The sequence below is a fragment of the Myotis myotis genome, unplaced genomic scaffold, assembly GCF_014108235.1.
Source record: "Myotis myotis isolate mMyoMyo1 unplaced genomic scaffold, mMyoMyo1.p scaffold_m19_p_18, whole genome shotgun sequence".
In the NCBI taxonomy this organism is placed as follows: domain Eukaryota; kingdom Metazoa; phylum Chordata; class Mammalia; order Chiroptera; family Vespertilionidae; genus Myotis; species Myotis myotis.
In genome coordinates this window covers 24,390,514-24,413,649 of record NW_023416322.1, presented here as the reverse complement: position 1 = coordinate 24,413,649, position 23,136 = coordinate 24,390,514, and the positions used below count along the sequence as shown (strand labels likewise).

General features: G+C 35.4%; 1 protein-coding gene and 1 long non-coding RNA gene across 9 annotated transcripts in view; both read left to right on the top strand.

Annotated features, from left to right (window-relative positions):
* The window catches only part of RABGAP1L (RAB GTPase activating protein 1 like), a 434,830-nt gene that overhangs the window by 117,135 nt on the left and 294,559 nt on the right, over positions 1-23,136 (top strand). The gene's annotated exons all lie outside the window — the stretch shown is intronic.
* On the top strand, positions 13,408-22,396 carry LOC118672908. Its single transcript, XR_004973244.1, has 3 exons — positions 13,408-13,731; positions 19,118-19,137; positions 20,787-22,396. It is a non-coding gene; the product is annotated as an uncharacterized LOC118672908 (long non-coding RNA).

Here is a 23,136-nt window from a genome sequence, read left to right as displayed (position 1 = left end):
GGTGTTTCTGGTTTCTTGGGATATATTCCTAGAAGTGGGATCACAGGGTCAAATGGGAGTTCCATTTGTAGTTTTTTGAGGAAACTCCATACTGTCTTCCATAGTGGCTGCACCAGTCTGCATTCCCACCAGCAGTGCACAAGTGTTCCTTTTTCTCCACATCCTCTCCAGCACTTGTCGTTTGCTGATTTGTTGATGATAGCCAGTCTGACAGGTGTGAGATGGTACCTCATTGTTGTTTTGATTTGCATCTCTCGGATGATTAGTGACTTTGAGCATGTTTTCATATGTCTCTTGGCTTTCTGAATGTCCTCTTTTGAAAGGTGTCTATTTAGGTCCTTTGCCCATTTTTTGATTGGATTGTTTATCTTCCTTTTGTTAAGTTGTATGAGTTCCCTATAAATTTTGGAGATTAGGCCCTTATCGGATAGGACATTGGCAAATATGTTTTCCCACACAGTGGGTTTTCTCGTTATTTTGTTGATGGTTTCTTTTGCTGTGCAGAAGCTTTTTATTTTGATGTAGTCCCATTTGTTCATTTTCTCTTTAGTTTCAAGTGCCCTAGGAGCTGTATCAGTGAAGAAATTGCTTCGGCATATGTCTGAGATTTTGTTGCCTTTGGATTCTTCTAGAATTTTTATAGTTTCCTGTCGTACATTTAAGTCCTTTATCCATTTTGAGTTTATTTTTGTGTATGGTGTAAGTTGGTGGTCTAGTTTCATTTTCTTGCATATATCTGTCCAATTTTCTCAGCACCATTTATTGAAGAGACTATCTTGGCTCCATTGTATGTTCTTGCCTCCTTTGTCAAATATTAATTGAGCATATTGGTTTGGGCCGATTTCTGGGCTCTCTATTCTATTCCATTGATCTATATGCCTATTCTTGTGCCAGTACCAGGCAGTTTTGAGAACAGTGGCTTTGTAATACATCTTGATATCTGGTATTGAGATCCCACCTACTTTGGTCTTTTTCAGGATTGCTGCAGCTATTCGAGGTCTTTTTTTATTCCAGATGAATTTTTGGAGAGTTCGTTCTAGATCTCTGAAGTATGCCATTGGTATTTTAATGGGAAGTGCGTTGAATTTATAGATTGCTTTGGGTAGTATGGACATTTTAATGATGTTGATTCTACCAATCCATGAACACGGTATGTTCTTCCATCTGTTTATGTCTTCCTCTATATCTTTTTTCAACGTCCTGTAGTTTTCTGAGTAGAGGTCTTTTACCTCTTTAGTTAAGTTTATTCCTAGGTAGCTTAATTTTTTTGGTGCGATGGTAAACGGGATTGTTTTTATAATCTCTCTTTCTGAAAGTTCACTATTGGTGTATAGAAATGCCTCGGATTTCTTGGGGTTAATTTTGTATCCTGCTACATTGCCAAATTCATGTATTAAGTCCAGTAGCTTTTTGATGGAGTCTCTAGGGTTTTGTATGTATAATATCATGTCGTCTGCAAATAAGGACAGTTTTACTTCCTCTTTTCCAATTTGGATGCCTTTTATTTCTTCTTCTTGCCGAATTGCAATGGCTAACACTTCCAGTACTATGTTGAACAGGAGTGGTGAGAGGGGGCATCCCTGTCTTGTTCCTGTTCTTAGGGGAAATGGTGTTAGTTTTTGTCCATTGAGTATGATGTTGGCTGTGGGCCTGTCATATATGGCTTTTATTATGTTGAGGTATGATCCTTCTACTCCCACCTTGCTGAGAGCTTTTATCAAAAATGGGTGTTGAATTTTGTCAAATGCTTTTTCTGCATCAATTGATATGACCATGTGGTTTTTTTCTTTCAATTTGTTTATGTGATGTATCACGTTTATTGATTTGCGGATATTGTACCATCCTTGCATCCCTGGGATAAATCCTACTTGGTCATGGTGTATGATCTTTCTGATGTACTGCTGGATCCGATTTGCTAAGATTTTGTTGAGGATTTTGGCATCTATGTTCATGAGGGATATTGGCCTGTAATTCTCTTTCATTGTGTTGTCTTTACCTGGTTTTGGTATTAGGGTGATGCTGGCTTCATAGAATGAGCTTGGAAGTGTTCCTTCCTCTTGAATTTTTTGTAGTAGTCTGAGGAGGATAGGTTTTAGTTCTTCCTTGAATGTTTGGTAAAACTCCCCTGTGAAGCCGTCTGGTCCTGGGCTTTTGTTTGCTGGAAGCTTTTTGATGACTGCTTCAATTTCTTCCATAGTTATTGGCCTGTTGAGATTTTTAGATTCTTCCTGATTGAGTTTTGGAATGTTGTATTTTTCTAGGAATTTGTCCATTTCCTCCAGGTTGTCTAGTTTGTTGGAGTAGAGCTGTCCATAGTATTTTTTAACAATCATTTGTATTTCTGTGGGGTCTGTTGTTATTTCGCCTCTATCGTTTCTGATTTTGTTTATTTGGGTCCTCTCTCTTTGCTTCTTGGTGAGTCTGGCTAGAGGTTTGTCAATCTTGTTTATCCTTTCAAAGAACCAGCTCTTGGTTTCATTGATTTTCTGTACTGTTTTTTTGGTCTCTATGTCATTTATTTCTGCTCTAATCTTTATTATCTCCTTCCTTCTGCTCACTCTGGGGTTTTCTTGTTGCTCTCTTTCTAATTCTTTGAGTTGTAGAGTTAGATGATTTACTACCATTTTTTCTTGTTTGTTGAGATAGGCCTGTAGAGCTATAAACTTCCCTCTCAGGACTGCTTTCATTGTGTCCCATAGGTTTTGGATTGTTGTGTTTTCATTGTCATTAGTTTCCAGGATGTTTCGAATTTCTTCTTTGATTTCATTGGTAACCCAATCAATATTTAATAGCATGCTATTCAGCTTCCAGGTGTTTGAGTATTTTGGGTTGTTTTTATTGTAGTTTATTTCTAATATTATGCCATCGTGGTCTGCGAAGACGCTTTTTATGATTTCAATTTTCTTGAATTTGGGGATACTTTGCTTGTGACCCAATATATGGTCTATTTTTGAATATGTCCTATGAGCATTTGAGTAGAATGTATATTCCCTGGCTTTCGGGTGAAGTGTTCTGAAGATGTCTATTAAGTCCATCTGATCTAGTGAGTCATTTAGGATTGCTGTATCTTTGCTGATTATTTGTCTAGAGGACTTATCCAGTGCTGTCAGTGGTGTATTAAAGTCCCCAACTATGATTGTATTGTTGTCGATGTCTCCTTTGATATCTTCCAGGAGTTTTTTTATGAATTTGGGTGCTCCTGCATTGGGTGCATATATGTTTACCAGGATTATATCTTCTTGTTGTATTGATCCCTTTAGTATTATGAAGTGGCCTTCCTTATCTCTTGTTATGGCCTTCACTTTGAGGTCTATTTTGTCCGATATAAGTATTGCTACCCCAGCTTTCTTTTCCTTTCCATTTGCCTGAAAGATATTTTTCCATCCTTTCACTTTCAGTCTGTGTGAGTCCCTTCTAGATCTTGTTAAATACAGATTTGGATTCAGTACATCTGGGGTGGGGCTTGTGATTCTCCTTTCTAACTAGTTCTCATTGTTGCTAGTTCATGAACCACAGTTTGAGTAGCAGCTAGACCTTAAACTCTACAATGTTCCTGAAATATTTTTAAATGAGTATGAACTCAGTGAATGCATGTAATTATTTCTGGCTAATTATATTAGTTAAGAAAGATACATATACTAAAAAGTCACAATGTAGCTTACTGTTTACTGTAAAATTATATATCATCATGGATGGCCTTCATCGTAATACAGAGTTTACTACTAAACATTATATTGTTAAGAAAAGATAGATAAAACAATATAGTTTAAAAACTAAAATAGTTATAGTTTCTTATCAAAAGAATATATATGTAAATAAATATAAAATGATAACTATGAAAATGGGTTAAACATAGTTGCCTTATAAGGCTTAAGGTTTTTTTCTTAAATTATACATAAAGTAACATCTAAATCTTCTGACATTTGGCTTTTATTTGATGGAAAAGAAGGAAGGAAAGTCAAAGAATCAAAGAAGTAGAAGATGATTTTTCTGAATGATTTTTCTCTCCTGGGTTTTGGCTGTCCACTTTCATTTTTGATTCACACTTCTTCTTTAATTCTGAAAATGTATGGAGACTCTAGGTTTTCCATTTGAGGCCAAAGAACAAGAATTAAATATGACTTCCATTAATCTTCATTCCTGTATTACTCTACTGAGCACATTTAAAATCTAAGGAAGGTAAGTCCTGTTCACATTCCTCTGCCGGGTTTTATTGAGAGAAGTGTCCTTTACTTAGCAAACCACATTACTTAAAAATATTCTGTCATGAAGATAGTAGCTTAACACGGAGGTTAAAGTTATTGGAGGGCAATTTTTCTTTTTCCATTTCGGTAATGGGCGAAGACGTCGCCAGAAAGATATTGTGACAAACTGTTCTCTAGGAAAACCTGGCCAGTGCCTTTGTTGTGAAAATGAAGGTACACATACTAACTACATTAACCAAAAGAGCCTCTTGATTTGTCTTACCTTTTAGAAATCACTTCCAGGAAGTGATTTCATTATTCATGATGTATTTGATCACTGCTGTAGACATACTTATAAGATCTTGAACATACTATATATTAATAGAGATTGTTGATTTAGAAAACATTAGGTTGAATGTTATTAATTTGTGGGAATGCTTTTTAAATGACACTCATCATTCAAGACATGTTTAGTATTATTCTGAGTGCTCAAGAGGATTTATTAACTAACTTGTTATTTTCATTTCTAATATGCCTTTCATCTCTCTCATAAAGCTACTTAGTTTTGTCTGAGTATCCAATATGGATTCAGGTTTTGTTGTGCCTGACAAATACATACTTTTTGAGTTGGGGGAGCTCCTTAAGGGAAATAATTTTTGGAGGGGCATATTTTACAAAAACATATAATGATGTGAACATATTTCTAGGGAACCTTCCAGGACAAAATGAAGCTTAAGCTAAGCTTCATCTTCTGTCAGTATCATACATTGAGAAAATACTTTGCACTTTTTTCTTGTTGATACAGTCCAGTATAGTGGGAAAGAGCATGGTTATATGTTGCAACTGGGATTCAAACGTGGGCTTTCTCCATCTTCTTTGCTATGGTTAGGTTCCAAGGTGCATCTTTTTCCAATGTTACAACAGTGGCTTTTGAAATGCTTTTTCTGCATCCATTTTCTCACACACCCTGCTTTCCACTTTCCTATAGCCTGTTCACATTATAGCCAGAGAACTCTATTTATTTTTATTTTTAACTTTATTTTTATTGTTGATGCAATTACAGATGTCCCCATCCCCCACCCCTTTGCCCACCCCCACCCAGGCCCTGCCCCCCATTCCCTCTGGCCATCATCACACTGCTGCCTGTGTCTATGGATTATGCATATATGTTCTTTGACTAATCTGTTCACTTCTTTCATCCACTTCTGCCAACCCACCTTTCTTCTGACAGCTGTCAGTCTGTTCCATGTATCCATGCCTGTTTCTCTTTTGTTCATCAGTTTATTTTGTTCATTAGATTCCACATGTAAATAGGAATATGATATTTGTCTTTCTCTGACTGGCTTATTTCACTTAGCATAATACTCTCCAGGTCTATCCATGCTGTTGCAAAAGATAAGATTTCCTTCTTTTTTATAACTGCACAGTACTCCATTGTGTAAATATACCACAGCTTTTTTTTAAACCTATTCATCTACTGATGGGCACTTGGGCTTTTTCCAGAGCGTGGCTATTGTAAATAACACTGCTATGAATATTGGGGTGCATATATTCTTTTGAATTGGTTAAAACCCTCCCGGTGATGCATTTAGGACAAAGAATCAAATCTAGGTATTTATAACTATTTTCACTGGTCTTCATTCTTTCCTAAAGTTCCAAATTTTTCTCTGCTTTCATTTCCCTTGCACCTGAAACAATTCCTTTAGCATTACTTCGGTACAGGCTTGTTGGTAACAACATAATTTTCTTTTCTTTGAAAATGTCTTTTTTGTACCTTTATTTTTGAAGGGTATTTTCTCTGGATATACACAATTATGTTGACAGTTTTCTTTTTTTCAGCATTTTGAAGATGATGGTCCATTGCCTTGGTATCCATAATTCCTGATGAAAATAAATGATCACTCCAGAGTTGAGTTCATGGACATGTGATCTGTACAGTTGCATAAGGCCCCACACTTAGAAGGGCTCTCTGCTTGGTTAAATTTTCTGCTGTTACTGCCTTGAAACTCTTGCTAGTTTTGAATAATGGGTCTATATTTTCATTTGTCACTGACACCCACAAATTACATAGCTAGCTGGTCCTGCATCATTTGAATCATTATTCCCTCCTGCACGAGCCCTGACCAGGGCCCGGGCCAGGAAGGAGCCTGCAAACAAGGTATGTGACCTTGACCGGAATTGAACCCCAGACCATTTGGTCTGCAGGCTGACGCTCTATCCACTGAGCCATACCAGCTAGAGCTACTTTTTCTTTTTCAGTCTCTACTATAAGTCCATATAGTAAAATTTTATAAAATCTTCCCCTGAGGATTTTTTTAGAGAGAAGATGAGTGTGAGACGGAGAAAGAGAGAGAGAGAGAGAGAGAGAGAGAGAGAGAGAGAGAGAGAGAACGAACGAACATCGATTTGCTGTCTCCCATACATACCCTGACTAGGGATAGAACATGCAAACTTTTGGTGTACAGGATGACACTTCAATTAACTGAGCCACCCAGCCATGGCCATCTAGTAAATTTTTTTTTAAACATATTTTTTTATTGACTTCAGAGAGGAAGGCAGAAGGAGAGAGAGATAGAAACATCAATGATGAGAGAGAATCATTGATCGGCTGCCTCCAGCACACTCCCCACTGGGGAATGAGCCCACAACCCAGGCATGTACCCTTGGCCGGAATAGAACCCGGGACCTTCCAGTTTGCAGGCTGGAGCTCTATCCACTGAGCCAAGCCGGCCAGGGCTCCAGTAAATTTTTATTGTATGTTTGTATTCTATACTTTTAATTTGTATCTATTTTATATTGCCAGTTTCTCTCCTGAAATTTTTTCTCCTTTTATTTACTACAAGTATAATTTTCTTAGCATTAATGAGCATAGTTATAATAGCTGCTTAAATATTCTTGTCTGATAACTTCAACATTTAGATCATCTTAAGGTTGACTTCTGTTGATAGTTTTTTCCTTTGCAGATGGATTACATATTCCTGTACTTTTTTGGCAAATAATTTTGGAATTATCTCTTGGAAATTATGAATGTTATGAGAGTGTTGATTTTTTGTTTTAGCACTGGTTAACTTGATTTTGCTCAAACTATAAAGTCTGTCTTAGCTATGGGTGGTTAGCAACTTAAAAAAAAAGTTTTAAGAAGAGAAAATAAAATTCATTATAAGAATGGTCATTTATATTTTATAGCTGTCTTAGTTCATTTGGGCTACTATAACAAAATAACATAATTTGGGTGGCATTTAAACATCAGACATTTACTTCTCTTAGTTCTGGAGGCTAGGAAATTCAAGATCATTTTAATGGCATTATTATTATTTAAAAAATGTAGCCTACAATTGGAATGCAGGTTTTTGTGAAATTAAAATAAACCAACAATAGGATTATCATTTAGCATTTGGAACAGAACGGTTAAATTGTCTTTGTTGCTAAGGGGAAGCAAATACTAGAGAACTTTCTACTATTTTTTCCTCCTGTTTCACTTGGTAAGGAAGAGTGTTATAAACTGAGTGTTATTTGAGATCTGTAGGTCATCAGCCACAGCATTGGGAATCTTTTTGTCATGCTGATTTTTTTACATTGGAAATTGTTATGGCATTTGCTATAGATAGAATTTGACCTGCCTAACCAACAGACACTGTAGTATGTTATTCTTTATTAGTATTTTTTTGTAACTCCTATATCTACAACTTTGTGTCTCAGCTCAAATTTATAATATTGTTAATAGGTGTCCTTGTGAACATAAAAATTTCAGGGCTCTCAAGAATTTCACAAAAAGCATCTAGAGTTGCTATAGCACACTTCATATGGTAAGCACCTCGTGTAATAAATGAGGCATGTTAGGCATTTGGGACTGGAAGAAGTCAAATGACTTTCTCCCTGTCATCCAGTGAATAAGTTAAATTAGACTTTCTTTACTGGTTTCCAGTAGTATTTGCCTGAGACATGAAGAGTATTTGCAACAGTTGTATTCAGAATTCTTCACAAACTTGGATTCTTATGAAAATCCCTTCAAGTATAAGGAAGAAATTAGACATAACCTAATATTTTTAATTCTAATGGATTAAAAAAAACTGAATAAGTAAAACAGAAGAAGACAAAACAAAGCAAAAACACGCTAGTCTGATTATCCTGCCCATTGTCTTTTATTAATGGTGGGATTTAAACCAGTGCTTTTGAGAAATGCAGTACATCCTCATGTTACCTAGTTTTCTCTTGATTCCGTTTATGTTGGTTAAATCCACTTTATGCAAAGTTAAAGTTTACAAATATAAAGACATTCCAGGGACATTGGGTACATTGTCTGAAATTTTCCAAAATGTTTTAAACATCCATTTTGTGCACAAAAACTTTAATTGTAATAGTGCTATACATCTACTTTATTAGGAAACTCAAAGGGTTAGAGTTATATTTATAATTGTTTCATCCTATATAATAAAGAGTTAATGTGCTAATTAGAGCAGACAGCAGAACAACCTTCTGGAACAACCTTCCACAACAACCTTCCGGAATGACCAGTGGGCAGGGCTGTGGGGCCGCAAGGCAGCCAGGGCTGTGAGGGCTGAGCCCCTTACACAAATTTTGTGCATCAGGCCTCTAGTGTACTTATAAGGAAGGAACTTTATTGGTGGAATAGCGTTTATTATTGTAACTGTTATTGTTTGAGTGGCATGGATTTACTGTGTTACAATCAATTAACCATTATTCTCATGAAATTCTATACGAAATACTTCATATTTAATACCTTTACTCATGAATAACACCAAGAATTTCATTTCCCTTTGGGGCATACAGCTGTTTCCAGCCTACTCAGTGCCATGTCAGGGCATAAAATCATCTTGACAGAAAGTTCTAAATTATAAATAGTCCCATAATGACATTCAGCTTGGGCGGTACATTTTATAAAAGGAGTTATTAGGAAAAATGTCATTCTAACCCATTACTATAAGGAAAATTCCTCACATTTCTGCAGCTCTTTTGGACCCCCTATAATATTTACATATGTAAGTATTTAAAAGGCTATGGTTATCAGATTTACAAGTATAAAGACATACTAGGGATGTTGGATAAGTGTTTTCTCAAATTTTCGGAAACTTTTTTTATCTAAAACTTTTCTATCACAAATACATCTTAATGCATGCCTTCTTTCTATGATGACTGCTGAAAGACTGGAATATTAACACTCCACAGTTTGATATTATTCAAAAGGCATAACTCTGGTAATCCTTCATATATTATAAAAGAAACAAAAGAATCTGAAGTTGATTTATTCCATTGGTATCCTATAAGTAACTTCATAATATTGGGTATTGAATAAAATTTTGTGAGACGTTTTTTCCTAGCATAAAAGCTGATTATGGATTACTTGGTGTTAGTGTTCTGATTTTTAAATACCCAATTAATTCCGGCATCCTCTTGGCACATTTAAGTCCTACAAGAATCTGCTTTGAACCCAAAGAATACTTTTCTTTGAACAAAATTATCTTTTTTCCAAAAAGCTTCAATTTTTTAAATAATTGTATTTCTGTAAATTATCTTTTTGTTTTTATACTGCTTACATAACAGGTTATTTCAGCACCTGAAAGTTGGGATGGGTAAGAGAGTGAATGGGAAAAGCAGAGGAAGGTAACACTTGTAATGAGTCCATGTTGCAGACCTATACTTTTCAAGCTTTGGCCTGTGTTATGGTCATCACTGAAAACACCTAGAACATTGCTGGTTGGAGCTGCCATCGTGGAGATGCCAATGTTAGGGTAACAGGAACATTTAGTCTCAGGATATGTGTATATATACGTGTGTATGTGTATGTGAACATTCAAAGTCATAGCCCCCAGCTCAGGAGTTTGTAAACATTGTCACATGGTGCTGTTTAATGAGCCAAAAAGTACCAAATGATTGCTGATCCCTACTTCACTCTTCTAATTCAGTTTTTAATCACATTTTCTTCTTTGACCCCTAATCATTCTTAATAGAGACATTTTCTTAGTTGGCTTTTGCCAGTTTAGCAACATTTTGTCCCTCTTTTAGGCATATCTTGAAAACAGCATAATTGGTTTATTCTTTCCTTTCTCAATTTCTGTCTCTTAAAAGTGATTTCTGTCAAAGGTTCCGTGTTCTGAGTTGTTCCCTATGCTCCCTAATCACTTTAGCCACTTAGCTTTGAAACTGCCTGGTGAGAAACAAAGTTGTCCTGGCAGATGTAGGTCAGTCGCTTGATTTCTCATTTTCCTCATCCCCCCCCCCCCCCCCGTAACATGACCCAACGATGATGAGAAAGTATAATATTTTTAGCTTTCTTTTAAAATCTTTCTATTCTGAGTTTAAGCCACTCCAATTTCTGATGTTTTAAGAGAATCCTGCTGTTTATTCCAGATTAGATTCCAGCTTTATAAAATAATCTTTTGTGTTGACATTCAGCAGGGGAGGAACACAAATCAGTCAACTTGATTTATTTAGCAAATATTATGGCCTTCTGTTATTTGCCAGGCACTGTGCTTGCCATTGAGGATAACAGTAATGAGAGACATTTTCAGAGGACCTCATAAATTAGTGAAGAAGATGGTTAATATACTCAAACCTCTGTTGGTTGGTGAATTAAATTGCTAAGTAAATTATTTTAGGCCCCTGCAACAGATGCTTAATGATCTTGTGGTTAATACATCCCTGGTCTGAGAGTTAGAGGATTTTCTTTTCATTCTTTTCTGTTGACATGTCCCTCTTCCATCATATTTGTAGTATGATGCTGCAAAGTCAGTAATGTCTGTTTATAAAGTATTATGAGATCTTTGGGCAAAAGTGTTGAGTCAACAATAATATTATCCTTTCAACAAACATGAACTGAACATGTATGATTGGAGCATTGCATGTTAGGCTCCAGGAGAGATAGAAAGGTAAATGAGAAGAGTGTCTAGGTCTAGGAGCAGGCAATGCAGTGTTTGGGGTGGAAATGGGAGATGGTGGGAGTTTGTGGAGGAGGGGGTAATAATCAAGACTTTCTCTAGTACTTTCATTAAAACCAAATATATGTGTAAATGAGACTCTTATGATAATTATATCATTTGATAACTCTTTTTCCATCTGTTCAGATGACTTGTAATTGAATATTTTCTATAAGACTATGGTCATTGTAGATTCAAATATTGTTTCTTATTAACCTAGTTAAATATTTTTCTTTAGCTTTGCTTCCCTTTCACTTGTATTGCCATAGTTCTTAGTCATCATTATTAAAAGACATCTTTTGAATCTCAACTATGATATGTGTCAGCGTTTTGAACTTTGAATAATATGCCGTACCATTTCATGGGGCTAAAAAATCATCAACAATCCCCTTCCACCAGTGTTGACTATAAAAATGATTTCAATGTTACCTAAATAAGTGACAATATAAAGTCAAATATAAACTCTTTATACTTTTAGCTCTCGTTACCATAAGAAATCTAATAGAAATAAGATCAATACATATGGACATTTACCACATTAATTTAATGTTACAGATGAAGTTATTTTCCTGAAATTAAATTGCTGCTATACAGTGTGAATGTGATCCTGACAGCTACAATATAGATTTTTTTTTAGCTTATTACGCTTATGGGGCCATGTGCCTTCAGATGACTCAGATTTTTCCAGCACACTTTTCCAACCCACTGGAAAAACTTATTTGTATGGTGTAGTGTTAGGTCATGTGACCTTCTCTTGGTACATCATTTACATATTAAGTGCCATTATGTTCTATTTTCTTAGCTTGCAACAAATTAAGAACTGCTTGGCTCCAACACAATGGTGAATGCTTCAATGAATGTTGGCACCAACATTGCAGAACAATACTTAGTTATGAGCTAGCAGTTAGATAATCCGAATATACTTCTAGTAAAGCTTTGAGATTGTTGTGGATATAAAAATAGAAAATTACAAAGTACTATAGAGTACCTATAACGGACCACTAACAATATATTCACAAAGATTCCTTGGACTTCAGTTTGAGAAATATATCAAATAATATATATACATATAGTTAGACACCATATGTGGTGTGAACAAATAGAAATCCAACAACTATTATAAAATCAATCATACAGGCACTACAGGGATAGAAACGACTACATTATTAAAATGATTAATTATTGAATAATTTACTTTATTTGTAGATACTCTGCTATTTTTGAGTGCTTGTGTTATTTTTTGTAAAAATTAACAAAAATAAGATTTTGTTGGATGATCCTAAGAAGCATTAAGAATAAAGCAAGGTTTTGCAAATTATTCAAATAAAGGACAATAAAAGTTATTTATTATAATAAAAGACAATAGAATTGTATTGGGTTCAGGATCAAAATAGTAGTAGTCATCACTAGGCTTCCTCAGGTAATGTAGGTAAGGGAAGAGATTGGAGTTTTGAAAGCATTCTCTTTCTGCAGAGTTGTCAGACTTTATAACAACAGGCTTCACTAACCAGAACTGCAGCTCTCCCATTCAGGGTCTAAGGGAAATCCTTTTGGCTCTCCCCCCCCCCCCCCCACCTTGTCCAGTCTGAGCTTCTCAAGTTGTCTTAACTAGCTCACAGAAATAAACCACTGCTAGCTTAAAAACAGCCAGTGTTTTTTTTTTTTTGGAAAAATACTGAAAAAGGAGATGGATAAAGTACAAATAAAGCAGAAGGGTATGGAGAGATATACGTAGGGGTCTGTCTATTCCCAGTCAATTCTCTTCAGTTCATAAATACTAGAGAAATGTGCTATGTTCACACCATTTGCTACGTTTGTCACTCGGATCTTGGTCATTAGATATTAGAAAGGAACAAATGAAAGTATGAAAGTAAAGACTTACCTTGATTTTCTAATGTAAAGCACATAAATCTAAAATTTAAATTGTTTAACCTGGCCACCTCTGGGAAAATAATCAATTTATGTTATTCTCTGGTTTAAAGTCTTTAAAGACATTACCACTGCTTATAGGACCTTTGTGAATTCTCTCTTGCTGGTCTCATAATATCCCACATTGCACTTTATATTCCAGTGATGCTGACCTACTTGAGTTCATTCTCTACTAGACTGTGACCTCTATGAGAAGAGGTTCCAGAACATCTCTGAACACCTAGCTTGTAATAATCCTTCAGCAAAAAATATTAACTCTAATTGGAGGAATTTGGTCAAAGCACATTGACAGCGAGATCTTTTCCATCTTCAGTGTATTTTATTTCGATTAGAGCAGTGAAATTAGAGGTAAGGAGCAGGTTAGAAGACCAGAAAAATCCAGATTTTGTACAAACTCTGAATAGTTGAGTTCAATTAAGTGTGCATTTGTTGAGTAATGAACATGTCCTGCTACTCATGGAGTTCAGTATCTTGTAGGGTTATCAAAGCCCTATTATTGACTGTGTATAAAATGATGGAGGATACAAGGAATATAAAAAATAGTTGAACTGTTCTGCTGAAGTTTTTGTTGTTTTGTTTTTAAATTTGGATTCTAGAGACAACTGGTAAAGACAAGAGCATGAGTATTTCAAGTTTCATTTTGAGAACTGAGTCATAGATGTTGCATTTCAAGCCAAGTAAAGGTTTGATTACTTTACACTTCATGGCTTTTTAAAATTCCAGTTGCTATAACAACTTTGATATTTCTTTATTATTTTTAGTACTTCCGTTGCCATAACAATAAGATACCTTAGCCCTAACCAGTTTGGCTCAGTGGATAGAGCATCAGCCTGGGGACTGAAAGGTCCCAGGTTCGATTCCGGTCAAGGGCATGTACCCTGGTTGCAGGCACATCTCCAGTAGGGGGTGTGCAGGAGGCAGCTGGTCGATGTTTCTCATCGATGTTTCTAACTCTCTATCCCTCTCCCTTCCTCTCTGTAAAAATCAATAAAATATATTTTAAAAAAAAGATACCTTAAAAAAATAGCAATTTTTTATAAGGAAAAACCTCTTTCAATTAAAAGTGAATTTGAGCCGAAACCGGTTTGGCTCAGTGGATAGAGCGTCAGCTTGCGGACTGAAGGGTCCCAGGTTCGATTCCGGTCAGGGGCATGTACCTGGGTTGCGGGCACATCCCCAGTAGGGGATGTGCAGGAGGCAGCTGATCGATGTTTCTCTCTCATCGATGTTTCTAACTCTCTCTCTCCCTTCCTCTCTGTAAAAAATCAATAAAATATATTTTAAAAAATAAATAAATAAAAGTGAATTTGAATAAACATTTATTTCCTATAATGTGAACCATTATTGAAAATGTAATTATGCTATTATGTTTTCATATTTTTTAATAGACTTTTGCAGGAGATGTTGTAAAGTTAAACTTTTTCCTCTCTGTTTTTCCTCTATGTGAAAGTTAAAGATAGTGGCTGTATTGAACTCTTTCTGTGAGATAATATTTGATGGGATTTCATTGATATAAAAACCTTCAACAGTTTAATTTCTAGATTTGTTATTTCTTAGAGTAAGAGAACATGACTAATGAATAGCTCTTCCATAGAAGATACAAAAAACTCGGAATTTCCTTTTTCCTATGTGTCTTTAAGTGTACTTATCATATCTATTGCCATGCTGAAATAGTCACCACCTCTCTGATCTGGAAATATCTGACAGCTCAAGCCTGGGCTAGGGCACTTTAGGAAACAGAGCAGTTCTACTATTTACTTTTTGAGACAAAATCCTCATAAGTGTAGTTCTGATATTTAATCCTCCAGAAAATTAAAGATAGCAAATAAGAAGAGGAAGGAGGGGCACTGCATATTTGCTATGTAAATAGAGTCAGAAAATATAGGAAGCCATATATTCTTTTCTAGATGCCCAGTTAGTTGTGGAAATTAAACAGGTCTCTCTCCATACATATACTGGTATCTTCCTGCTATACATGTATACTGAATCCAGCAGCTACAGAGGCATGAGTATATCATCTGATAGTGTTCTAATTGATGTTAACAGTAATGACCCCAGCCTGCCAAGCTAACATTAAAGTATATTCAGAATTATTAGTTTAAGAGGGCAGAGGAGTGGATGATACTTCTTACAAAGATTTAAATGTAAAATTTGATAGAGCAAAACAAAATTTTTAAAATGTAAAAAGAGAAATCCTCAATTATTTGGGAATCACAAGATCTGTGTAACTGAGGTTTTCATGGACTAAGGTTTGGTAATTCCCCCCGCTGTCCCCCCCCACCAGTGCATGAATTTCATGCACTGGGCCTCTAGTACAATAATAAACTCTGATTCACATACTCACAACTATAAACTCACTTTTGCCAACACTTATATATGATTTCCTGGCAGTGCCTTAAAATTCGCTCAGGTAATTTAAGACTCTAATTTAGTGATTTTACACAAAAATGGAGCACTTGAAAAATGCAAGTACAATAATAGTTTTATCATTCTCTTTAGCACTAACTTACATGTAGCTGAAATACACAGATGTTAAATGTTACATTTAGATGAGTTTTGACATGTATGCATGAATGTAGCACACAGCAATTAAAATACAAAATGTTTTCATCTTCCCTGAAAGTTTCCTTATACCTCTTGCCAGTCAACATACATACATACATACATACACACACACACACACACACTCACCCTGAGGCAACTATGTTCTGATTTCTTTCGTCAAAAACTAGTTTGCCTTTCTTTTGAATTTTTTGGAATAGTCTGAGAAGGATAGATTTTAGTTCTTCTTTGAATGTTTGGTAAAACTCTCCTGTGAAGCCATCTGGCCCCGGGCTTTTGCTTGCTGGAAGCTTTTTGATGACTGCTTCAATATCCTCCTTAGTTATCGGCTTGAGATTTCTTGATTCTTCTTGATTGAGTTTTGGAAGGTCGTATTTTTTTAGGACTATGTCCATTTCCTCTAGGTTGTTTAGTTTGTTGGAGTAGAGTTGTTCATAATATTTTTTTATAGTCTTTTGGAATTCTGTGGGGTCTGTTGTTATTTTGCGTTTTTCATTTCTGATTTTGTTTATTTGGGTCCTCTCTCTTTGCTTCTTGGTGAGCCTGGCTAGAGGTTCATCAATCTTGTTTATCCTTTCAAAGAACCAACTCTTGATTTCATTGATCTTTTGTATTTTTTTTTAGTCTCTATGTCATTTATTTCTGCTCTGATCTTTATTATCTCCTTCCTTCTGCCCACGCTGGGCTTTTCTTGTTGCTCTCTTTCTAATTCTTTAAGTTATAAAGTTAGATAATTTATTACCAGTTTTTCTTGTTTTTTGAGGTAGGCCTGTAATGCTATGAACTTCCCCTCTCAGGACTGGACCCCGAATAGCTGCGGCAATCTTGAGAAAGAAGAACAAAGTTGGAAGGATCACAGTATCAGATATCAGGCTATACTACAAAGCCACTATTCTCAAAACTGGTTGGTACTGGCACAAGAACACACATATAGATCAATGGAACAGAACAGAGAACCCAGAGATCAACCCAAGCCATTATGCTCAATTAATATTTGACAAAGGAGGCAAGAGCATACAATGGAGTCAAGATAGTCTTCAATAAATGGTGTTGGGAAAATTGGACAGATACATGTGAAAAAATGAAACTAGACCATCAACTTACACCATACACAAAAATAAACTCAAAATGGATAAAGGACTTTAACATAAGATGGGAAACCATAAAAATCTTGGAGGAGTCCTCGGGCATCAAAATCTCAGACATAAGCTGAAGCAATATCTTCACTGATACAGCCCTTAGGGCAATGATGGTGAACCTATGACACGCATGTTAGAGGTGACACGCGAACTCATTTTTTTGGTTGTTTTTTCTTTGTTAAATGGCATTTAAATATATAAAATAAATATCAAAAATATAAATCTTTGTTTTACTATGGTTGCAAATATGAAAAAATTTCTATATGTGACACGGCACCAGAGTTAAGTTAGGGTTTTTCAAAATGCTGACACACCGAGCTCAAAAGGTTCGCCATCACTGCCTTAGGTCAATGAAAACTAAGGAGAAAATAAACAAATGGGACTACATCAAAATAAAAAGCTTCTGCACAGCAAAAGAAACCATCAACAAAACAACAAGAAAGCCCACTGTATGGGAGAACGTATTTGCCAGTGTTATCTCTGATAAGGGTTTGATCTCCAACATTTACAGGAAACTCATACAACCTAACGAAAGGAAGATAAACAATCCAATAAAAAAATGGGCAAAGGACCTAAATAGACACTTTTCAAAAGAGGACATTCAGAAAGCCAAGAGACATAGGAAAACATGCTCAAAGTCACTAATCATCAGAGAAATGCAAATCAAAACAACAATGAGGTACCATCTCACACCTGTCAGAATGGCTATCATCAATAAATCCACAAACAACAAGTGCTGGAGAAGATGTGGAGGAAAAGGAACCCTCCTTCACTGCTGGTGGGAATGCAGACTGGTGCAGCCATTGTGGAGAACAGTATGGCATTTCCTCAAAAAACTAAAAATGGAACTCCCGTTTGACTGAGTAATCCCACTTCTAGGACTATATCCCAAGAAAACAGAAACACCAATCAGAAAGGATATATGCACCCCTGTGTTCATAGCAGCACAATTTACAATAGCTAAGATTTGGAAACAGCTCAAGTGCCCAGCAGCAGATGATTGGATTAGAAAACTGTGGTACATCTACACAGTGGAATACTATTTTGCTGTAAAAAAGAAGGAATTCTTACCATTTGCAACAGCGTGGATGGAACTGGAAAGCATTATGCTAAGCAAAATAAGCCAGTCGGAGAAAGATAAATATCACATGGTCTCTTTTGTGGAATATAATGAACAATATAAACTGATGGAAAAAAAAAAGTAGAATCAGAGTCATAGAAGCATCAAACATACTGTCCAACCTATGAGGGAAGGCAGGGGTGGGGGTGGTGAGGGGGTAAAAGATCAACCAAAGGACTTGTATGCATGCATCTGAACATAATCAATGGACACAGACCTGGGTGGGGTGGGGTGGGGTGAGGGCATGTGCTGGGGAGTGGGGGTGGCCAGGGAGTGGTCAATGGGGGTAAAAGGAGACTTAGGTAATACTTTAAACAATAGAGAATTCAAATTAAAAAGAAAAAACAGAACTAGTTTGCCTGTTCCAGAACTTCATTGTATGTGCATATCACAGTTTGTTTATCCATTCCCTTATTGATGGATGGATGGTTGTTTTCAGTTTTTGGCTATAAAAAATAAAGCTGCTGTGTACATTTTTATACAATTTTTTTTAATGGATATGTGTTTCTGTTTTTAGTGGGTAGATTTGATGGGTTAGGGCAGATTTGCTTAATGTTATCAGAAACTCCCAAACTGCTTTAAAGTTGGGCCATTTTACATGATTACTTTCACTTATTCTGCATCCTTACCAACATTTAGTATTTGTCAATGTTTTAATATTAGCCATTCTGGTGGGTGTATAATGGTATCTTATTGTGATTGTAGTTTCCTGTTTCTCGATGCCTGTTGATACTCAGCACTTTTTTAATATTCTTAATGGTCATATGTATACCTTACTTTGTGAAATGTCTAGGCCAGTTTTTCTCATTTTTAAATTGGGTTATTTGTATTTCTATTAACAAATTATAGGGGTCAATTGTAGAACTTGGACCACAAGTCCTTTGTTAGATATGTGTTTTGCTAACATTTTCTCCCAGTCTTTTGACTTGCTTATTGATTTTCTTAATATCATTAGAAAATCAGAATTTTGATGTTAAGTGTAAGTTATTAAATTTTTTTATAGTTATTGTTTTTTGTATTCTAAGATATCTTTGTTTACTCTCATATTATGCAGGTATTCTCCTTCTAGAATGTTTTCCCAGAAGCTATATATTTATAGTTTTAATTTTTATGTATAGATCTATGATCATCTCCAGTGTTTTTTTGTGTATGGTATGAGGAAAAGGTCTAAGTTCATTTTCCTCCAGATATCCAATTTTTCTACTGCAATTTACTGAAAAGATTTTCTTTTCCTCTGACTTGTTTTAGATTTTGTTGAAATTTGGTTGGTAAGTAAGTGTGGGTTTATTTTTGGACTCTATTCTCTTCTGTGATCTGTTTATCCTTATGCCAGCCTTCATTACCTTGGCTTTAGAGTAAGTTTTGAAATAAGTTTGCCAGTCTTCCAACTTTTTTATTCTTTCCCCATATTGTTTTAGCTATCCTAGGTTCTTTGTACTTAAATATAAATTTTAGAAACAACTTGTTAGTGCTATAAAATATCTGCTTGTATTTTAATTGGAATAGCAAATAAATCTATAGATCAGTTTGAGAAAAACTGGCATTATTAACAATATTGAGTCTTCTAATCCATAAGATGGTATATATTGCTACGTATTTTAATTTTTCTCAATGACATTTTGTAGTGTGCAAGGTAGAGGTCTTATACATCTTTTGTTAAATTTATCCATATTTTTCTGGTTTTTTTTTGAGGCTATTGTAAATGGTTTATTGTTTTAAAATTTTATTTACAATTGTGTGTTACAAATGTAGTGATTTTTGTATTATTGACCTTGTATTTTGACAGTTATTATTTCTGATGGGTTTTGGGTAGTTTAAAAGTATTTCGTATATATACAATTACGCCTTCCTTTTCTTGTATGGCTTACCTATTTCTTTTTTCTTGCCTGTTACACTGTCTGGGACCTCTGATACAGTGTGGACAGAGGTGGTGAGAGCAGACACCTTTGCCTGGTTTCCCATCTAGAGGAGAAAGCATTTAGTCTTTTACCTTTCAATATCATGTTAGCTGCAGGTTTTCCCATGGACTGTTTCTCATGGTTTTCCAGGTTGAGGAAGTTTTCTTTTGTAGTGTGATTAACTTAACCTTTGTTAAATATTTTCTAATTGTCAATAACTTGCATTACAGTGAAATGAAATTAACAATATAAACTTTTTTTTTGCCTTTGAGAGGCCACTAAATCAGTGGATTGTAATATGTGCTGCTTCAGAGTCTTTATTTTTTTTTTTTAGCACTGAAACCACCTTGCCTTGATATTGTTTTTTAAAAAATATATTTTTATTGATTTCAGAGAGGAAGGAAAAGGAAGAGAGAAATAGAAACATTAATGGTGAGATGGAATCATTGCTCGGCTGTCTCCTGCACAGCCCCCACTGGGGACCGAGCCCACAACCCGGGCATATCCCTTGACCGGAATCAAACCCAGGACCCTTGAGTCTGCAGGCTCAGGCTCTATCCACTGAGCCAAACTGGCCAGGGCTCCTTGATATTGTTAATACTACATTTGATAGTACTACATTTAAAATACATTGGCACTGCATTTTGCAGCATTTGTCATTTTAAAAATAAGTAAATAATCATCATCTCTTGCTAGATATGATTTTTTCAAAGCACTAGTTAAATATTCATATAGAATTGGGTTTAGGTAGTAGTATCGATGAATGTTACCCTTAATTTAAATATATTAGAAGACTAATCATTTTCCCCCTGCAATTTGGTCATAAATTTTATAGCTTTCATGTGAAGCTTATGTCAACAAGGGATTGCAAGGAACTATGTGTAGTCTGAATTTCACAGAAACTGGTTATTAGTGTTTTTCTGTCATCTTATAGACTCTTAAGCTTTTTTATATGATTTATATTAAAATGATATTGAATATTTATTTGTTCAACTCCTATTCTATACCCAACTCTGTAGTGTAGACACTTGAGATATAATGAGGAACAAAATGTTGCTTCTACCATGGGGCTGGCAATCTAGTCAGGAAGATTCCTCTGGATGAAAGAGATCATTATAACTATGGTAAGTGTGGAATCTGGTGTAGTCTGGGAATTCATGGAAGATTTCTCTGAGGAGATAGTATTTGAACTGAAAGCAAAGAGTACATCAGAATTAACTAAGAGAAGTGTGATGGCATAGTAAGCAGCAGGTACAGATAACCTAGGCAGCAGGGAACATAGCACATATATGTGGGACTGGGGGAGGGTGGAGTGATGGGGGAAACAGAGCCAGTTTAGCTAATCCTAAACAATATAGAAGAGAGAAGTAAGATTGGCTAGATATATGGAGGCTGGATTTTATAGGGCCTGTTCGGTCTTTATCTCTAAGGGCAGTGTCAAACCACTGAAGTAATTTAAACAGAAGAGTGGTACAATCTGGTTTGCATTTTGGAAAGAATATTCTTTCTGTTTTGTGCATAATGGATTGAAAAGAGGCTACATAAAATTCAGGAAGCCACTACAGTAGTCCGCACACAAGATGATGCTAGCTTACTTAGTGTAGTGACAGTGATGATGGAGAAAAGTTAACCAATGGGAGTAGTAGTAGAAGAAATAGTTAAAATCTGAATGTATACATCATTGGTACATTTAATAAATATATTTTAAAACCTTTTACTTATTCTATATTTGTTTACTTTTTAATATATATATTAGTTGTGTAGTTCTCCTTGATAGTCATTGCCTACTTCTATTTACCTTTTTGCTTTACTGTTGAGAGCCTATTGAGTAATTGCTTAGATGTTTAATAACAAAATATTGATACATAAAAGAATATATAAAACATCTTTAAGGTATAAATAAAAAACAAAATACCTGTGATGTATCATCTCATATAGTTATAGAGTTTTAGCTGTTAGAAGTAATTCTGGAGAAATCCCAGGCAGGCAGGCAGGTGAGCAATTAGGAGCCAGAGGTCCTCTTAGAGATTTTCTGACTAGCATCCATTAGTTGAAAGAAGAGGAAGGGTAATGACTGTATTAAGAGTGGCAATAATCAAACACCTAATGACCCTGCAAATGAAGAGAATTATGCCTAATGTAAAAACAAAGAATGCTTAATGTAATGAGCTATGTAGATATATGATAATAATACTCTTGTTATTAGAGCTTCACATTGTAAATTAGTCCCTATATAATCAGATCTGAGAAAAGGATGGGAAGGAAGAAAAGTGAGGGACTAGTAGAAACAGCCAGTCTCTAAAAAGAAGAAAATTGTCTTGTTAGAACTACTGAAACTTTGGTGGAAGGATAGAAGGAAGCTTAATGGGTCAAAGGCACTGCTCCTTGAACTTTCCTTCTCATATACCTTTGAAAGCATGTACAGTTACATGTTATTTACAGCATTCTTACATTCAGATCCCTGCCTGTGATTTTTTGGGAAATAAATGTGCTTTAGTGGTCTACTATTTGAATTTCCATAAATGAGATTTTTTTTTTGCCATGTACCTGATTTTAGAAAATTATAATTCAAAACTGTCTTTAAAATGTGTAAAATCAAAGGGACACATATGTAATACCCTTTGTAATACTGTAAGCAATAAAAATAAATAAAAAAATGTGTAAAATCTATACTTGAAAAATCATTTGTTTAGATGCTTTTTATTTTTCAATGGTTTTGTAATAAAACATTATTTGACTTTTCTTTGTATGGAATGTGGGCTCTTTCTACATTTATGAATATTTATCTAATGTAATTTTAATTTTAATTTAATTTTATTTTTTATCTTTATTGTTCAGATTATTACATTTGTCTTTCTTTTTTCCCCCTCATAACTCCCCTCCTTCCAGTTCCCACCCCACCCTCCGCCCTCACTCGCCACCCACCCACTGTCCTCATCCATAGGTGCACGATTTTTGTCCAGTCTCTTCCCGCATCTCCCACACCCCTTTCCCCCCCAAGAATAGTCAGTCCAGTCCCTTTCTATGTCCCTGATTCTATTATAATCAACAGTTCATTTTGTTCATCAGATTATTTATTCACTTGATTCTTAGATTCACTTGTTGATAGATGCATATTTGTTGTTCATAATTTGTATCTTTACCTTTCTCTTCTTCTTCCTCTTCTTAAAGGATACCTTTCAGCATTTCATATAATACTGGTTTGGTGGTGATGAACTCCTTTAGCTTTTTTTATCTGTGAAGCTCTTTATCTGACCTTCAATTCTGAATGATAGCTTTGCTGGATAAAGTAATCTTGGTCGTAGGTTCTTGGTATTCATCACTTAGAATATTTCTTGCCACTCCCTTCTGGCCTGCAAAGTTTCTGTT